Source organism: Podarcis gaigeae, assembly GCF_964106915.1.
Source record: "Podarcis gaigeae genome assembly, chromosome: 9".
NCBI classification, from domain to species: Eukaryota; Metazoa; Chordata; class Lepidosauria; order Squamata; family Lacertidae; genus Podarcis; species Podarcis gaigeae.
In genome coordinates, this window is record NC_139685.1 from 74,832,502 (window position 1) to 74,853,126 (window position 20,625).

At 45.5% G+C, this 20,625-nt stretch overlaps 1 long non-coding RNA gene across 1 annotated transcript; it reads left to right on the forward strand.

The window, feature by feature from the left end:
- The first annotated feature begins 1,707 nt into the window (after positions 1 to 1,707).
- LOC310852921 lies at positions 1,708 to 16,435 on the forward strand. The gene is made up of 2 exons (XR_014568438.1): positions 1,708 to 2,191; positions 16,238 to 16,435. It is a non-coding gene; the product is annotated as an uncharacterized lncRNA (long non-coding RNA).
- The last annotated feature ends 4,190 nt before the right edge of the window (positions 16,436 to 20,625 follow it).

The following is a 20,625-nucleotide window of genomic DNA, read 5'->3' on the forward strand; positions in this document are numbered from 1 at the left end:
GAGCCAAATTTTGAGGAAACTGATAATTTAAGACACAGTCACTGAGCTGGAAGATATTGTGGGGTGCTGGGGAGCAGACAGAAAGCTTTGAATCTCCTTCGCTGACTCCTTGACTTTACAGCCTTTTCACCTTTCCCACCCTTATAACTTTGCGGGCTGTAACTTACCCCTTTGCTGGAACGCACCCAGACAAGAAGAAAATTGCTTTTATATTCCGTTCTTGCCTCTTATAATAATTTTGCACCAGGTTTGGTTTCCCTGCGCTCAGTTTGTCACACTTCCGTGGCCTCCTAATTAATCTTTGTTACTACATTTGGAAGATTGTGTTTCGCTCCTTATCAGAGCTGTTCCTGATTATTTTTACACAGAGCTAACCTTTACCAGCTTGGCTTATTAATAGCACTGATGAACTGTTACACGTAGCGAGCTCAGCTTTGTCCTAGGGATAGATTTCATTTTAATAGGTTCCATTTCATTTCTCCTTATTTTCTTTATTCTTGGGTGAGCCTCAGGCTCCAGTATTTTATTTTAAGGCAGCCTTCACCAACCTGAAGTTGCCCAGAAATTTTGGACCACAACTCCCATCAGCTCCAGTCCGTAGGGCCCTGGGGCTAATGTAGTGGTGTAATTAGCCGCTTGGGTGCCGGGTGCGGTGTGCGCATCCTGCAGCCAGGGACGGGGCGAGCCACCCATGGGGCAGGGTGTGTTGCGTGGAGGCTCTTCGCCGCCACCCCCTCAGCTGTAGGGCAGCTGAGGTAGAGGCGGGTCGTAGACGCAAGCCTCACATTGCCGTTTCAGGCTCCCAAGCCACCACGTCTGAAATATACTCAGAGTCGAGTGTGGATTTCATGCTCTTGATTCAGCTCATAGGAGTGAGGAGGAATGGAAGTTCCCCCGAAATGTCTGCTTTATATACTGTTCATTATTTACACAATGGGCCCCACATGATTGGCTAATTCTGGGATTCTCCTGTAGGCCAATGAGGCTGCGGATTCACTTCCACCCCGGATTGGATTGGGTGGCTCCTGCGGACCAATCAGTCTGCTGCAATCTGAATCCTATTGTTCTAGGACCAATCAGACTACTGCATTTTGGATCCTATTCAACTCAGTACATAACAACATCACTCCCAGGAGAGACGCATGGCTCTGGCACACTGCAGGCCCCACGGTAAGTGCCAGCTCCCACAGTGTGGCACTCAGTGCCATCCACATTTCGTTACGTTTCTTGACTGAACTAAAAAGTTTCGTAAGCCCATTTATTTTAAACTCATGTTTTTGTCATTTTGTCATACACACCCCTTAGCAATGATCCCCGGGCCACCCCCCATGCCCCCTTCCTCTGCCACTGGGCTGATGGAAGTTGTAGTCCAAAATATCTGGAGGGCACCAGGTTGGGGAAGCCTGCAGGAGCTTCTCTGTGGCCAGCTGCTGGTTGGAATGCTCACTGGAAGGACAGTTGCAGATAGGTAGCCGTGTTGGTCTGCCATAGTCAAAACAAAAAAAATTCCTTCCAGTAGCACCTTAAAGACCAACTAAGTCAGTTCTTGGTATGAGCTTTCGTATCTGAAGAAGTGTGCATGCACATGAAAGCTCATACCAAGAACTGACTTAGTTGGTCTTTAAGGTGCTACTGGAAGGAATTTTTTTTGTTTTGACACTGGAAGGACAGATCCTGAAACTGAGGCTCCAAGACTTTGGCCACCTCATGAGAAGAGAAGACTCCCTGGAAATGACCCTGATGTTGGGAAAGATGGAGGGCACAAGGAGAAGGGGACGACAGAGGACGAGATGGTGGGACAGTATTCTCGAAGCTACCAGCATGAGTTTGACCAAACTGCGGGAGGCAGTGGAAGACAGGGGTGCCTGGCATGCTCTGGTCCACGGGGTCACGAAGAGTCGGACACGACTAAAGACTAAACAAGCTGGTTAGAATACAATTTCATTACTGCCATCATTGTTGTGTAATTGTCCCACAGATTTTATTTCTGCCTTTTGGTTGCCCCCATGCAGAAAGGTGCCCTCCTGCAGCATCACTGCATTGGCATAAAGGAGCGCATTTCTGTTCTGAGCGCTTGATCATTCACCTTTGAGCACAATGAACCACACACGTGAAGAGGATGATACCTGGGTGTCATGACCTGGAACCCAGCTAAGATGCCTTTACCTAAGGCAGCTGGCAAGACCCTCAGGTCAGTAGAGCGGATGCACTCTGCCTCTAGACGGTACATGTTTCTGACACCTGAAAGCCATAACACTGAAGTGTGCACATCATGTACACAGCTGACCCCAGCCTGCTGAGTGCTGAGTCCACATAAACGTGTTCTCACAGCCACAACCGAATTGTATCTAACGTTGCTTAAACCGCAAGGCGTTCCCCCAGTTATGCTGGGCCTGAGCTGGAGAAGTAACAGTAGAAGTAAAGGTAAAGGTAAAGGTAAAGGTAAAGGTAAAGGTAAAGAGACCCCTGACCATTAGGTCCAATTGTGGCTGACTCTGGGGTTGCAGCGCTCATCTCGGCGTACAGCTTCCGGGTCATGTGGCCAGCATGACTAAGCCGTTTTTGGCGAACCAGAGCAGTGCACGGAAACACCATTTACCTTCCCGATGGAGTGGTACCTATTTATCTATTTGCACTTTGACGTGCTTTCGAACTGCTAGGTTGGCAGGAGCAGGGACCGAGCAACAGGAGCTCACCCTGTTGCGAGGATTCGAACCGCCGACCTTCTGATCGGCAAGTCCTAGGCTCTTTGGCTTAACCCACGGCGCCACCCGCGTCCCTTAACAGTAGAAGTAGACCTGACTTAAGCATGTTTTTTCTGTGTGTGTTCCTCGCCAGAAGTGACGCGAGAGAGCATGTGTTTGTGTGTTTGCTACAGTTGTATAAAAGCTTTGTGTATCCTTTCTTCAGGGCTCGGTTCTTTTGGAGATATCCAAACAAAGACTCACTGCTGCAGCTTTGAATAAACTCTTTTCAACTTTCCATCTAGTGGCGTAGCGGCATTTGCTGGTGCCCGGGATGTGTGCTTGCATGCACTGGGCAGAAGCAGGGCACAGAGGATGAACAGAGCCTGCCATGCCAGCCCTGCCCTCACTGCCAGAGCCAAGCGAGGCCACCTGCCCACCTGCACAACATGGTTTTGGCAGGTGAACCCCCCTCCCGATGCCCACAGAGAGGAAAGCTGGGCCGGGCCACGCTGGGGTCACCCCTTGCCACGTCCTTCTGTCCTCACCCGCTCACTGTCCAAGCAAGGAGTCAGCAAGCACTGGCCAGGCGGCCATTCAGTGAGGGGACCAGGGATGCGAGACGGCGAGGCCTAGCCCGGCTCCGGGGCCCAGAGAGCCTCAGCGGCAGGCAGAGCAGGATGGGGGGCCCTGGTTTGTGACCCCTCAAATTTGTGCTACGTCCCCATGTCCACACTCGTTCACTTCATTTGGCTGGTGAGGGGCAGCGTTTTGTATTTTGTTCCAGTAACAAGGACGTTCACAGCTTAAAGAGACGTGTGGAAATACCCTGAAGAGAAGACCTTAGAAGAACTCGCTTCTCCCATGAGCAATACAACAAAACAGTAAATGGTTATTCAGCCTAGCAGAACTCTGTGTTTGTTACTGATGCTGGCGACAGGACAGAGCACGTAAATGATAATTAATGGCTCTTATATGGCTTATTAAACAGAGTAATTCTATTGAACTGTCACGGAGGAAAACACAATTCAACAGGCAAGCTGCCATGTCTCTTCCGATGAAGTCAATGAATCCTGCAAATGTTAAGGCGGTAGCAGTTACAACAGCAGGAGATAAAGGGAGGTAGATTTAAGAAGCTGAAAGCAACCGCTTTCATAGTAATTAAAATTATACTCTTTCAAAACTGCAAAACAGCCTCCAGAGACCCTGAACAAGTCTGATCTTGCATTTACGGCTCATCTAACATGTAGTGGAGTGCTTTAAATAAATTGATGGGTATTTTGCAGCCCTAAAGATCCAGCGTAAATGAGATTTGAAGCAAGGCAGCTGAGATCTGAATGGAAAGGATTACGACTGAAGGAGGGATGTCTAGGGATGAAGGAGACACCCATGCCATTTACATTCTGATTTCAACTGCCTTCAAAAGACAACGGTCCTTTGCAATTTGTACTTTGCCAAATTGTCTGATGCAGTTCTCTGACCCAAACCATGGGTGCATTGTGGGGAGAATCCTTGCAAAAATATGTGCATTTGGCACAAACGCATGTGGGAACATGCCTATTCGAAGAAATTGCTGGTGAAATTTTGCCAACATAGGCAAAAATTCCTGAGAGGAGATATGACAGCCATCTTAAAGGCTGTCACACAGAAGAGAGAACAAATTTGAAATCTGGAATTTTTATGTAGAGATATTTAAAGTTTAATTTAAAAAATTGACACACACACGCGCACGCAAAATGCAACATGGTTCCCAGTCTTTTATCCTGAAAGCGTCCTTAGTTGCAAACCCAGAAGAAGTAGCTTGTTCTCCCACGCCTTCAGCCCTGGAAACAGCACCACTTAAATCTGACATTTTGCAACGTGTTGCTGTGAGAGCAGCTGCAATCGCTCTCTCCCTCGTTACTGTCAGATGCCAAGAGGCCTGTGAGAGAAGGAAGACTGGACGGGCGCCGGAGAGATGGATAATAAACTCAGCGTGGCGCCCTTTATGAGGACTTTGCCAGCTTGGTGGGGAGCCGATGACAGGGGAAACGATCGCCTTGGGGCCATTCGCCTCTTGACAGGACTGCGGGACGGAATTAGAAACATGTTATTAGCAGGCACCTCCTACCGAAGGCAGCGATGGCTGCAGAATGGGCTTCTCTGGCTGAAGACATCTGCAAAGGCTGCAGGGGGAGAGACCTTTTAGGGATTGCTGTCAACAAACTACTGTTCAGTTTTCCTGGTGGGATTTCCCCCCCACACTCTCGATTTTCTTTTAAATCTCAAAACAGACTTGTGCAGGAAAAGTGTCCCTAGGATGTTTTGTCCCTGCCTTGCCTTTTGTTACATCCCTCTTGGTTTTTAAAAGCGGAGGCAGGTTAATCAGAAGTGACTTTCCAGGTGGGCTGGAACCACTATGCCAGCTTCTGGGCAGGTGTGTCACTGTCAAAAAACCAAAGTGCTGCACCAACAAGTACAAAATAACCCCTTTGCAGCGCCACAAATCCAACTCAATGGTGTAACGTTGGAAAATGTCGATCACTTCTCCTACCTAGACAGTTATCTTTCCACAAGGATCAACACTGATGCCAATATCCAGCACCTCCTGAGCTCTGTGAGTGCAGCTTTCTCCTGATTGAAGTGCAGACTGTTTGAGGACCGGGACATTTGCAGGGAAACCAAAATGCTTGTTTACAAAGCTATTGTACTCCTAACCTTACTGTATGCTTGTGAAACACGGACCACTTACAAACACCATCTCCAACTCCTCAAAAGATTCCATCAACGGTGTCTCTGAAAAAATTTACACATCACTTGGGAAGACAGGCAAACTAATATCACTGTACTGGAAGAAGCAAAGATCACCAGTGTTGAAGCAATGATTCTTCAACATCAACTTCGTTGGACTGGTCATGTTGTTGGGATGCCTGATGATCGTCTTCCAAAGCAACTGCTCTATTCCAAACTTAAAAATGGAAAGCGCAATGCTGGTGGTCAACAAAAGAGGTTTAAAGACTGTCTCAAGGCAAATCTAAAAAAATGTAGTATAAACACCGACAATTGGGAAACAGTGGCCTGCAAGCGCTCCAGTTGGAGAACAGCCTTTACCAAAGGTGTCATGGGCTTTGAAGACTCTTGAACTCAGGACGCAAGGGAGAAACATGCTACAAGGAAGACACGCTTGGCAAACCCTCACCGTGATCAACTCCCGCCTGGAAACCTATGTCCCCACTGTGGAAGGACGTGTAGACCCAGAATTGGCCTCCACAGTCACTTATGGACTCATTGTTAAAACCGTGTTTATGGAAGACAATCTTACTCGGCTACGAGGGGTCGCCAAAGAAGAAGAATGCTTTTAAGGCACCCCAAGCTCCTGACTGGAGGAAAGGCAAAACTGGGGTTGCGGCACTCATCTCACTTTATTGGCCGATGGAGTCGGCGTACAGCTTCTGGGTCATGTGGCCAGCATGACTAAGCCACTTCTGGTGAACCAGAGCAGCGCACGGAAACGTCATTTACCTTCCCGCCAGAGCGGTACCTATCTACTTGCACTTTGATGTGCTTTAGAACTGCTAGGTTGGCAGGAACAGGGACCGAGCAACAGGAGCTCACCCCGTTGCAGGGATTCGAACTGCAACCTTCTGATCAGCAAGCCCTAGGCTCTGTGGTTTAACCCACAGCGCCACCTGTGTCCCACAGCATCATCCAAAGGTCCCCTCAATTCTCCTAAGAAGATGGTGCCTCTGACAAACAGGGGAAAGTGTTTGGGGTGCCTCACTCTGCCCAACAAAACACCAAACTCTCAGTATAGTACTTTTATTACTTTTTTTTAATTCGCTGTTCCCATTTAAACTCCTGATAATGAAGAAATGCTCTCGTCTACATAACCTTCCCTGCATTCTCTCGCACTCTCCTGGGCCTGCGTTTGAGAGAGCTTGAACTCTGCAGGAGTCTTCTAAGGCAACGAAGCAGAGCGCATTGCGGAAATCAGAACCGACAGATCCAGGGTGCCTTTCACCTACAGCTAAAATATTTATTATATCGGTTTCTCTTCCACCCCGCCCGTCGCACTCTGACAGGATAATGCTTTAAAAGCAGCGCGTCTATAAAACGAGGGTAGAAAGAACTCGACACACCCGAAAGGACGCTAACATCCCAATCTCCTTATTACGTGTCTAGCCCCGATGGCCAAACTTGACTTTGAATAAAACTCTAAAGGATGTTCCCCAATAATTTCCACCATCACTCATGAGTGGGCTTCAGTGAGAGCACCTCCTTAGGATTTGAGATGGCAGGAATTTAAATTTGGGCTTTCTGCATGCATCTAATACAGTGGTACCTCGGGTTACAAATGCTTCAGGTTACATACGCTTCAGGTTACAGACTCCACTAACCCAGAAATATTACCTCGGGTTAAGAACTTTGCTTCAGGATGAGAACAGAAATTGTGCTCCGGCAGCAGCAGGAGGCCCCATTAGCTAAAGTGGTGCTTCAGGTTAAGAACAGTTTCAGGTTAAGAGGGGGGAAATTTTGGACTGTGTATCCTGCAGGAGAGAGTGATTAAAATTAAATTACCACTGCTCTGAACCTGGGAACGGGCTCCCAGTGATTGACGTTTCGGAAGAGTTCATTGACAGCGAAGAGAACGGATGTTGACAGTCAGTTAAATAAGAGAAATATATTGTTTCCATTGTCCGCTTCTGCATTTAAAAGGGAGGAAAAGTAACTGAAAATTGAAACTATCTTTACTTTTTGATCTGTGTTGGAAAAGATTGATACAAGTGGAGACTGTTCCCCTCTAGAGGGAGCTTTTGAAACTGTTACAAGAGTGGGGCTGGGAAATCTCCAGCTGCTTGATAAGAACTGTGAGAACTAGAGATTGACCTTGGATATTCAAGAATGTCGACAGGAGAAGCCTTATGGACTGCATTTTCTAACATAAGCCACCTGTTGGAACAGCTTCATAAAAAGATGGATGCTATGACTACTAAAATTGACATTTTGGAACCAAAAGTGAGCACCAATACAGAAATTATTCAGGATTTGGCACAGGAATCTATTTCAACAGGACAAATTGCTGAAAAGGAGAAGGAGAAAGTTGCTGTTGTCGAACCTAAAGTAATACAAGGGGGAGCCTTAGCCTTACAGAGGCAAATTGAGGACTACAAGTTGAGGCCCTTTATGACTGAGACTAGAAAAAGTCAGATTTTGAAGATCGGAGCCTGGCCTGGACTAGAAAAGGAAAGTTGGAAAGATCCCTCTATGCAGGGATTAACTGACTTTTGGAATATGGACTTGGGTCAGGAGAAGATTGGAGTTCTTTGGATTTGGAGGAATTTTGAAACATGCCCTGAAATACTTTATGGATCCTAGCTTTAATCATGGAAATTTGGCTGACCTGTCGAGAAGGAATAAAAGTATCGTTGGATTGGAGTTTCCCCAAGATCTGCTCTTTAGCATCAAAAAATATGAAGAAGACCTGCAGAAGGGACGTGGAAAAGAGTTAAGAGCCTCGGACATAAGATCTCCAGGTTGATGGACTGTATGGAGTTGACGGAAGTGGCTGGCAGAGTCCGAGACTGGGGAGAGGAGATGGTGGAAGAAGATTGGAAATTTAAAGTCTATATATAGAAATATTGTAAAATTAATGAGTGATAGAAAAATGTTGCAATGAAATTTTATGGCTTTAGCTGAAATGCTATAAGGAGTTAAGCTTAAATAAATAGACTAATTTTAATGGAAATAAGATTAAAAATATGTTAAGACATTTATATGATAGAAAATAGAGAAAGATGGAAAGGAATTGCTGAAACAATTAATGGAAGTGGAATACAAAGAGGGAGGTGAGAGGAGGTCGATGATACAAGGGAATGAAAGATAGAATATGGAAAAGGTATGATGTATGTTTTTAAATTGTTTTTGTTTTGTTTGGTTTAGTTTATTGTGTTAGTTTAATGTGTTAAGGTTGTGTTTTGTATTGTTTATATATTGTATTGTATTGTTTTTTCTCTTTTTTGTTCTTTTTGTTCTTTTGTCTTCTTTCTTCCTTTTCTTTTTTGTAAGCTTTAAAAGTAATAAATATTATTTTTTTAAAAAGAGAACAGTTTCAGGTTAAAAACGGACCTCCAGAACGAATTAAGTTCTTAACCCGAGGTACCACTGTAAAGCAGAATGAGGAGTGGAAAATCCAGTAGAAATCAACCACTATTGCATCAATGACATGTCGCAGAATATACCTGCAGAAGCCCAAAGTTAAGATACCAGTCCTCATGGAACATATGTTTATTCAGAGCTTCATGTGTAAGCACCAGACTTTTCATTAAAAGCAGTCCGTTCCCAGAAGCCTGTTGGAACAAGAAAGACTTGTCCTCTGGTGGAAGGACAAGGAAGGAGCCAGTCTGGCTTTTCTAGGAAGGGAGTCCCAAAGTTGTCTGGGAGCTGCCACCAAGAAGGCCATCTCTTGAGTCCCCACCAAACGTGTCTGTAAGAGTGGAGAGACCAGAAGAAGGGCCTTTCCTGAAGATCTCAGAGCCCAGGCAGGTGCGTGTTGGTTTCTGCTTCCTTCACTGAGCAGCGAAGTGCTTGTCACAAGACAATGTTTACATTCCACAGTCAAGTGCTGTTGGGTTTTCTCACGGGAAAGGAGACTGGATGTGACGTACACTGGTTTCCTGTTTTTCACTGTTCTTTGCAGTTCAGTGTGATTCTCTCCGTGCTTTAGAGGAGAGAGGATGCCTTTCTCTGCTCCGGCAGAGGGAAGATGTTTTTCTGTAAATTACCAGCTTTGAAGTGTAAATAAAGTAATATAGAGCATGTTGGCACGTACTTTTCATCATTCCGCTGTGCACTGGACACTGCTTATCTCCATCATTTTGGTTCCGGGCCCAGAAAAACGCAGTGTTTTGAGAATGGACTCCAGAAGTCGGGCTCCTGGCAAAGGAACAAAGGAGCAAAGAATTGGAGTGCCGGCAAAGGATCGGAATGCAGAGGGCCGGATCGGACGATATCTCTGCGCGTTCAAGATGATTTGATGAGGTATGTGCTACAGCTCTGGGCAGCCTGCCAGCTTCTAATTAATGGCTTTATGGCTGGACTTTGAACTTTTATAGCCGGTTTTGCCGTGGCACAGGCAAAAGGCTAGAAGGATAAATTTTTCCTATGCTGGGGGAAATCGAAAGTAAAGCAGCTGCAGCAGTGTCGCAGCATGAATTTAAGACAGCAGAGAGAACTTTCACTTTTGAACTTGCCTTTGGAATGCGGTTTGAAGCAGCTGCAGATAAGCAAAGCAGTTAAGCAGAAAGGCACAGGTTCACAGGCAGAGGCTGTTTTGAATTTGCTTTTGGATTGAAGCAGCTGTACACAGACGCAGCATGTATAAAGCAGCCTGATTTAAAGCAGCAAAGATGACGCTAAAGGCTAATGCCAAAGTCATGATGGCCCTTCAGGATGCTTGTGGGATTCCTAAGCTCAATAGGAAGAACTATGCGGACTGGGTTCTCTATGCAGAGGCTATTCTGCGGAAAGAGGGTCTGTTTAAAGTTATTACAGAGACCCCCCCAGCTCCAGTTACAGATGAATGGAAAGCTATGGATTCCAAGGCAAGGGGAACTCTTACGTTGATAGTATCCCCAGAAGAGCTCTGTCTGTTGCGTGATAAGACCTCAGCCAGAGAAATTTGGGACGCTTTGAGAGAGGCTCACTTGAGGACAGAAGCTGGGTCCACAATGTTTTACTTTAACAAGCTGCATAATATGGCTCTTGCTGAAGGTGGAGATGTGCGTATACATCTGATGGAGATGCAGAATCTGAGACATGAGCTGCAACAGAGAGGACTCAACTTTCCAGAGGAAGTGTATTCCTTTATGATACTACAATCTTTGGGTTCAGGTTGGGAGTCTGTTGCGACTCAGATTGCTGTACAGCCAACTGCTCAGCTAACAGTGGACTATGTTACTGCCGTGATATTGAATGAAGCGGATCGCCGGGGTGCTAGCTGCATCAACAAGGGGGAGACTTCACAGACGTCATCCCATAGTGCAGTGGAACCACCAGATGGCGCCAAAGCTTTGAAGGCAGTGAAATGCTACACGTGTGGACGTCTAGGCCATATGAAGAGGGAATGCAGATATCCCAGGGCCAAGACAGAGCAGCGCAGCGAAAGCTCATCGCGTGGAAAAGGCCGAGGCAAAGGCAAAGGTCCGGTGTCCAGGACAACGCAGCACAAGGCAATGGTCTCACGCTTCACTCCAAAGGTTGCAGAGGTCCAGAAGACGTCTAGATCTTTCTTCGTTGTTGATTCGGCTGCAACGCATCACATGTGCAATGATAAGCGACTGTTCGTGTCTTTTACACCGCAGGAAGGTGCGATTCACCAGGCGGATGACCACACAATCCCCAGTAAAGGCTACGGAACTGTTGTTCTTCACAGTTTGGACTTATCGATACAGGATGTGCTTTATGTGCCAGATGCCAAGCATAATCTGCTCAGCGTTGGACAGCTGAATGAGCGGAAAATTGACGTTTCCTTTAAGAACAAAAGGTGCATCATCACAAAGAAAAATGATTATGTATTGCATGCTGAATATGTTGATCGTTTGTATGTTTTGTATTTTGATGATGTTGTGCAGGATGACACTTGTTGCATTGCAGGTTCTAACAAAAGTTTGCATGCAGAATGTATTCACGATTTTCATCGAAAATTTGGTCATTTGCATTTTGAGGCAGTATCTAAAATGCCTGCCTTGGTTGAAGGTATGACTATTAAACCCTGCAGGTACCACATGAAGTGCAAGGCATGCGCAGCAAACAAGGTAAAAATGGCTGCGAAAGGTAAGGTGTCTAGTAGGCAAGCTACAGAACCATACCAGGTTGTTCATGCTGATTTGGTTGGACCACTAGCGCCCTCTTTGGGTGGAAACAGGTACTTCATGGTTCTCATTGATGCATTTTCCAGGTATATTTATGTGTACAATCTCAAGCAGAAATCAGAGGCTTTTCCAAGGTTCAAGGAATTCTGTGCTTGGTTGGGAAATGTGCATGGAAAGAAGGTAAAGACTCTTTTCAGTGATCGCGGGGGAGAATTCACTTCTCAGCAGTTTGAAGCTTTTCTGACTGAGAAAGGAATTCAACACGATTTGTCTAGTCCTCGCTCGCCATGGCAGAATGGACTTGCGGAACGAGCAAATCAGACATTGCTTCAAGGGTTAAAAACCTTGCTGCATGATGCCAATCTTCCAGAGAGTTATTGGGCCGAAGCTCTCTCATGTTTCACTTACAGTTATAATCGCAGGTTATCTTCAGCGATTGGTTGTACCCCCTATGAGAAGATGTTTGGCAAGAAGCCATACATCAAACACATGAAAATTTTTGGTTCTGACATGTGGGTTCACTCACCACAAAACTCCAAGTTAGACAAGCGTGGATTGCATGGTATCTTTCTAGGTTATCAGAAAGGGTCTTACAGAATAATGATGACTGACTCTAAGACAATTAAGCTCACAAGAAGTGTTGAGTACAATGCCAAGTGGGGGGAGAATGTGGGAATTTTCCAATGTTATCCTGATGACAGTGATGAGACTGAGGATAGTCAAAAGCAACCGCAACAACCCACACCCACTGATGAAGGTTCTGAGTCTGAGTCTGAAACTGAATCGGGTGATTCAGAGGATTTCAAGAGTGCGAAAGCCTCTATGCGACCCTCTGAAAGCTCTGATCAAGAATTGGAGGAACCATTGTTCACAATAGGTCACTTTTCTCCTAAGAAGGAAGAGGAGAGTGTTGAAGACTTAAGGCTAATTCGCAGGTCACAGAGAGCAACAAAAGGCAGACCTCCAAAGAGATTTGCTGATGAGTTTGCTAAGATAGCAGTAACAGCTGTTAAAAGCTCCAAGAAGGTGTTTGAACCTTCAAGTTTCCAAGAAATCCAGGATTTGGATTCAAAGGAAGCTGAGCCATGGTTAAATGCCATGAAGGCTGAGCTTGATTCCTTGGAAAGGAACAAAACATGGGACCTTGTTCCAGTAGTTCCAGGAATGAAACTGCTTGGAAGCAAATGGGTCTTCAAAGCGAAGACAGATCAAAATGGCAAGATAGTCAGACACAAAGCCAGATTGGTAGCCAGAGGTTTTGCACAGGTACCAGGTGAAGACTATCACGAGACCTACTCACCCACCGTGAGGTATGAGAGCATTAGGCTTATGCTCAAGCTAGCTGCAGAAGAGAATCTACACATTAGTCACCATGATGTGAATACAGCTTTTCTGTACGGATCTCTAGATGAATCACTTTATATGCTTCCACCTGATGGCGTACAGGTAAAACAGGGATTTGTTTGTGCTCTGAAGAAGTCCCTTTATGGTCTCAAACAAAGTGCACGGTGTTGGCACACAAAACTCACTGAAGTATTGTTTTCTCTAGGTTTTAAGCAAGGGAAAGCTGATCCATGTGTATTTGTCAAAGAGGAGGGGCAAAAGAAACTGTATTGTTTGTTTTATGTTGATGATCTTTTATTCTTTTGGAAGGATGTCACAATGTACAATAATGCCCTAGCTCAATTGAAAGAGCACTTTGACATGAAAGATCTTGGTGAGGTAAACAACTACCTATCTCTGGAAATAGAGAGAGATCAAGGTGGTAACATTCTAGTACACCAGTCACGTAAAATTGCTGATGTGTTAAGCAAACTAAACCTGATGGATGCTAACCCTGTAGACACACCGATGACAACAGGTTATCAGGTAGATGACACTGGAGAAGCATTTTCTGATACTACACTGTACAGAAGTGTGCTAGGCAAGCTAAACTTCATTGCCAGATGTTCAAGACCTGACATTGCTGTTAGCTGTAATTTGCTAAGCAGACAAGTCAACAATCCTACTGTTAAGGATTGGAAAGCTCTGAAACGCATAGCGCGGTATTTGAAAGGCACTATGCATTACAGACTGAGATTTAACAATCAGAAGTCTGGTGGTCTTGAGATATTTGCAGATGCAAGTTTTGGAAGTGACACTACAGACAGGAAAAGTACGTCTGGAGTTTGCTATAAGTACAATCAGGGTCTATTTGATTGGTCATGCATGAAGCAAACAACAGTTAGCTTAAGTACTTGTGAAGCTGAACTGAATGCACTGTCTTATTCACTTAAGGATTGTGAATGGTTGTTACAATTGTGCAAAGACATAAAAATTCCTGTCAAATGTCCAATCCAGGTTTACCAGGACAACAAAGCATGTTTGGCTTTGCTGAATTCTGAAGGTTGTAAGCAAAGCACGAAGCACTTGCAATTAAAGTTGCAACATGCTAGGGAACGTATTCAAAAGGGACTCGTAACGGTGTCCTATATGCCAGGTAATGAAATTCCTGCTGATGTATTGTCCAAGATTGTATCAAGGGATCAACACTGTACCAATGTGCAGAAGTTGGGTTTGTACTGATATTGTACGAACACGCTGCCCAGTGATGTTCACAGAAAGGGGGAGGATGTTGGTTTCTGCTTCCTTCACTGAGCAGCGAAGTGCTTGTCACAAGACAATGTTTACATTCCACAGTCAAGTGCTGTTGGGTTTTCTCACGGGAAAGGAGACTGGATGTGACGTACACTGGTTTCCTGTTTTTCACTGTTCTTTGCAGTTCAGTGTGATTCTCTCCGTGCTTTAGAGGAGAGAGGATGCCTTTCTCTGCTCCGGCAGAGGGAAGATGTTTTTCTGTAAATTACCAGCTTTGAAGTGTAAATAAAGTAATATAGAGCATGTTGGCACGTACTTTTCATCATTCCGCTGTGCACTGGACACTGCTTATCTCCAACAGTGCGTATGAGAGAATACGGTATTTTAGGATTGCAGTATTGCTGGGCCAGGTAAGTGGATGCAGACCGTGTATCCTTCCCTAATCCTTCTACCTGCTGCAGCCAACTTTGACCCATGAGAGGGGCCTTTCCTGCCAATCACCTGGTCTCACAATAATGTCTTAATTTTTTTAAAAAATAAAATTTTCATCGTTACAATTTTTCCACATTGAAAATAACAATCCATTAAACTTCCCTTTCCTCCCTTCCATGGTTTCCTCCAAGCTTCCATTACTACGGCATATTCTAGTTAATCCATATCTTCTCTCTCTCTCTCTCTCTCTCTCTCTCTCTCTCTCTCTAACAGCAGCAGCGAGAATGCTACTTGCCTAGAAATAGAACGAAGGAGATGTACCAACTAAAGAAGAATGGCAGAAGAAACTGATGGACTATGCAGAGATGGCGAAACTGACGGAGAAGATCAGAAACCAGGAAGATCAAGTATTTTCAAAGGACTGGAGTAAATTCTTAATTTACTTAAAAGACCACTGTAAACAGTTAAAATCATTGGCTGGGATGTAATGACACTTGTGATGTGGAATTAATTAATGTAATTATGGATATATAACAGATGGATAACGGTTAAAGATGCAAAAAAAAAAATTAATAATCTTAAATGTGGAACCCATGGAGGGAGGGAAAGAGGGCCAAAGGTTCAAAAGAAACTCTTATTTTAATATTTAAAGTTGGTTAAAGTTAACATGCACAAAATGGCTAAAGTTAAAATGCACAAAATTGTGTAAAACCAAGAAAAAATATTATTTAAAAAAAGAAAAAGAATAAAAAAGAAGAAGATCCCTGCGGGATCATCTCAAAGGTCCATCAAGTCCAATATAACATTTCCCACAATGCACCACTAAAGACTCCAGCAAACCTACGAGTGGCACACACAGCTTTGTGACCTGATGTGCAAAACTCGCTGGTCGATTATGCCGAACATAATGCATGCAGAAGGGGCCAATTTAGGGCATTTGCACATGGTGACGCTTCCTCAGTTCTCTCCAGGAAAGGAAGACGGAATATATAAATATATATACGATGCCCAGAAGATCTCGGCGTTCGCATTGACAGCCCCACAGAGATGTCAGCTCAGTGTGCTGCTATGCTTAGCAAAGCGCATATAATGCATTCCGCCGAAATTCAAAGGAGGAGAGGGAATAGGAGGGGAAGCGTGGAATTGTTGTGATTGACAGGCAGGGCAGCATTACCTTGAAGGAGAGTTTGCAAAGGCAGAGTGTCCCAGATAATGCCCAGGGTTTAAAATACTGTTGGAAGACTTTGGATTGCACAGGAGGAGCCCGGAGAATAATCTACTCGGAAGGAAGTTCTAGTGCATCCAAAGGGGCTTACTCCTGTGTAAAGCTGTGTTAGCACTGCAGCCTAAGAAAAGCAAAGAGAACTGAGTTTGGACATTATTGGATGTTGGCAGCCTTCCTGCAGATTTGATGGGGGGAGCAGCGGTCTTTGCCTGTTTGGGTGTCTGAGCTGTGAAATTGCCACCTAGGCTCAACCTGTATTTCTCTAAATGAATAGGTAAAGGTAAAGGTACCCCTGCCCGTACGGGCTAGTCTTGACAGACTCTGGGGTTGGTGTGGTAAAGACAAATTTTGTATCAAACGTCAGGATTGTTTGTTTCCTTGCTTGTGCTTTGTTCTAATTATCTGGTTTTTTCTAATGTATTTTAATGAAGATTTACTGTTGCATTGTTTTTTCTTGCTTGCTCTTGCAGAAAAAGGCAGGATACAGATGTAAACAAAGCATAACTCAGAGTTTTGCACCAGAAAAATATTGTCAGCTCTTGTGGTGAAACGTTTATGGGAAGTGAACTTTCTCCTGGTTACTTGTGGTCACAAGTATTGGTCACAAGATACCTCCATTTGAAGCAACCTCTTCTTATAAATAAAGACAACCTCATTCAGCTGCAGAAGCTTTTGTAGTTCTTTAAAACAATTGTGTTGTTTTTTTTAAAAAACAACAACCAAGGTGACTGTTTTACTGTACCTTTCTGACTGGTGTCAGATATAGGAGTACAGTGGTACCTCGGGTTACAGACGCTTCAGGTTACAGACGCTTCAGGTTACAGACTCTGTGAACCCAGAAATAGTACCTTGGGTTAAGAACTTTGCTTCAGGATGAGAACAGAAATTGTGCTCCATCTGTGCGGCAGCAGCGGGAGGCCCCATTAGCTAAAGTGATGCTTCAGGTTAAGAACAGTTTCAGGTTAAGAACGGACCTCCGGAACGAATTAAGTACTTAACCCAAGGTACCACTGTACACTGTTCTTCATGGCTGCTAACCAATCAGATTTCCCTTCACATTGCCCACACCCTTATGATATAGAAACTTGTGGTTTTTTAAAAAATAAAATGTTGAGATTCTTGGGATGCTGAATTTTGCATGTGTCACCAAAAGTATACCTAGAGATATGGAATGCACACATCTGTGCAGCTGTTAAAATGAGAAGCAATGTGGATTTACTTGTAAGAAGCCTGAACGAAAAATATCCTTTCATGCAATCAAGTTAAGATATTGCCATCGGCTGCTTGCTCCCCATTCAAAGATGGCTAGGTTTTTATGGCTGCTGTTGTTGTTTTTTTAAAAGCATTTTGTTTTGCCCAGAGTATTGCATACTATGAATTAGCATCAGCAGTTTTTTTTTCTGGGTTTAGCCTCTGGTGAATGCTGGCGAGAGTTTCTTATGCAACCCAGCCATTCTTCATAATGCATGAGGCGTCATTCAGATGCAGCTGTGGTCCCTGGAGGGCCCCCAAAACTTCATCTCATTTTTCCTGCCCATGGCTTTTGCCAGCCCTGGTTTAGGTTTTAGAGAGACCTTTCCACTGCCCAGCGGGATGAATTTTGTACATTAGCGAACCTTGTACTTACCGTATTTTTTCTCTATAAGACTCACTTTTTCCCTCCTAAAAAGTAAGGGGTAATGTGTGTGCGTCTTATGGCGTGAATGCAGGCTGCGCAGCTATCACAGAAGCCAGAACAGCAAGAGGGATTGCTGCTTTCACTGCGCAGCGATCCCTCTTGCTGTTCTGGCTTCTGAGATTCAGAATATTTTTTTTCTTGTTTTCCTCCTCCAAAAACTAGGTGCGTCTTGTCGTCTGGTGCGTCTCATAGAGCAAAAAATAGGGTATTTGCAGCATGCATGGGGATGTGTTGGGATGCGCTGCGCAGCTTTAAGGCCCTTTAAGTCTTCTCCAAACTTGTGGTGCCCTCCAGATGTTTTGAACTACTACCCCATCATCCATTGGCCGTGCTGGCTAGGACGGATGGGAGCTGTGGTCCAGAACAACTGTCAGGGTTGGAGTCAGGCGCAGCTCAGCAAGAAAAGACACAAGATGTCAGTGAGGTTAACTCTTTCTTCCAGGAAACAAAAATGCAACTCTGCCTAGTGGTTGCAGCAACCCTTCCCCTGAGGTCTTGCCCCTATGGAGAAGTTGCCAGGCCTGAAGGTCTCTGCCTTCTACTGCTCCCCCCCCCCTTAATTTTTATTAAATTTTCAGTTTTACATTTTAAAATATTCATTTAATCAACCTTAAAATATCAATGACTTCCCTTCTTCTCTTTCCATGGTTCATTCTGCATATCACAAACCCCTGCATGTTTTACATAAACCAAACCACTCAGTAATCCATTCTTACACCCATCAAAACTTGTTTACACGGTTGAATTTATCTTAATGCTGCCCACATTTTCAAATATACACAATGTTCCTCCAGATATTCAATAAACATTTTCCAATCTTCTTTAAACATATGTTCTTCTTGTTCTCTTGTTCTGTGTGTTAAGTCTGCAAGCTGCACATATTCCATCAACTTAAGTTGCCATTCTTCTTTAGTTGGGACCTCGCTTGTTTTCCATTTTTGGGCTAACGAAACACAAGCTGCAGTAGTGGCATGCATAAATGGTCTTTTTTTTACACTTTTCCATCCGAATTATCCCCAACAAAAAGTAGTCTGTAAATCATTTTCAGGTAGTTCTCCTTCAAGCAATAACATGCTGTAAATTTCAGATCGCTCTTCCAAAGTTCCCCCAGAGATTAAAATCTATATTGTGTCCTATAACCATTGTTTTCTACTGATCTTAAGACCCCTCCCCTCCCGGATGTTTCTGAAGCAGTCTCAAACTGTGTCTGTGTACCTCTGTCTGGACACCATGTTATCCTAGGAGGGAGAGCAATAGGCCAAGGGAGGTGTGTGTGGTTTGGTTGATAATAATAGCAATAATTTTTTATTTGTACCCCAACCATCTGGCTGGGTTTCCAAAGCCACTCTGGGCCGCTTCCAACAAAGATTAAAAATACATTAAAATGTCACACATTAAAAACTTCCTTGAACAGGGCTGCCTTCAGATGTCTTCTAAATGTCAGGTAGTGGTTTATCTCTTTGACATCTGATGGGAGGGCGTTTCATAGGGCAGGTGCCACTACCGAGAAGGGCCTCTGCCTGGTTCCCTGTAACTTGGCCTCTCGCAGTGAGGGAACCGCCAGAAGGCCCTCGGCGCTGGACCTCAGTGTCCGGGCAGAACGATGGGGGTGGAGACGCTCCTTCAGATATACTGGACCGAGGCCATTTAGGGCTTTAAAGGTCAGCACCAACACTTTGAATTGTGCTCGGAAACGTACTGGGAGCCAATGTAGGTCTTTCAAGACCGGTGTTATATGGTCTCGGCGGCCGCTCCCAGTCACCAGTCTAGCTGCCGCATTCTGGATTAGTTGTAGTTTCCGGGTCACCTTCAAAGGTAGCCCCACGTAGAGCGCATTGCAGTAGTCCAAGCGGGAGATAAGCAGAGCATGTACCACTCTGGCGAGACAGTCCGCAGGCAGATAGGGTCTCAGCCTACGTACCAGATGGAGCTGGTAAAGAGCTGCCCTGGATACAGATTTGACCTGTGCCTCCATGGACAGCTGTGAGTCCAAAATGACTCCCAGGCTGCACACCTGGTCCTTCAGGGGCACAGTTACCCCATTCAGGACCAGGGAATCCTCCACACCTGCCCGCCTCCTGTCCCCCAAAAACAGTACTTCTGTCTTGTCAGGTGGAGTCTCCTTCTTTGGAGGTCTTTAAGCAGAGGCTTGACAGCCATATGTCAGGAGTGCTCTGATGGTGTTTCCTGCTTGGCAGGGGGTTGGACTCGATGGCCCTTGTGGTCTCTTCCAGCTCTATGATTCTATGATTCTATGTCTTCCATGAGTTGACCCCCAGCATGTTACTGACGTACCCCTGGCACACCTGCTTAGGAGAAAAGCCATCTGCTTTGCATGCAAAAGGTCCAGGTTTGATCCCCAGCATCTCCACGTAGAGCTAGAAATGGCCTCTGCCTAGTCCAAAAAGGACCAAAAAAATCAGGAAGACCAAAATGTTAATAAGGAACTGGGGAAAAATATAATCTATCCCAGGCTGCGCACCTGGTCCTTCAGGGGCACAGTTTCCCCATTCAGGTACAGGGAGTCCTCCACACCTGCCCACCTCCTGTCTCCCAAAAACAGTACTTCTGTCTTGTCAGGATTCAACCTCAATCCATTAGCCGCCATCCATCCATGATGGAAGCTGGAGACACAGAGACTCCTCTTCCTCTGTGCTCAACCCAAAGCTGGGAGTCAATGCATTGCCTGCCTGCCTGGCTGGAAGGGGGGGTGCGGTGGGGGCGGGCCGCCCCGGGTGTCTTCTCTGAGGGTGTTACATTTGGCGGGCCGCCTGCCTGCGACTCCCAAGCCTACCCCGAGCGGTCGGGGGAAGCTGTGCCACTTTGCTGACGGCATTCCTCCCTTCCCACTTCATTTTGATGGCTTGGGAGTCGCGGGTGGATGGCTAGCCGAATGTCCGCCATCGGCGGCTCACTCCATGCCTGTGCGTGGCCTGCTCCGCCCCTGGCTACAAGGCAGTGGCGTAGCGTGGGGGGTGCAGGGGGGCCGGCCACACCAGGCGCAACATCTGGGGGGCGCGCGCTCACACTCACAGCTCTCTGCCCCTACTAAAACCCACGGGTTATTGGGCGCAAATTACTTGCCTTGCCCCGGGTGCTGACAACCCACGCTACGCCACTGCTGCAAGGGCACGCATGCCACTTCATTTACCCGAGCGACTATCCCGTGCCTGGGAGGGC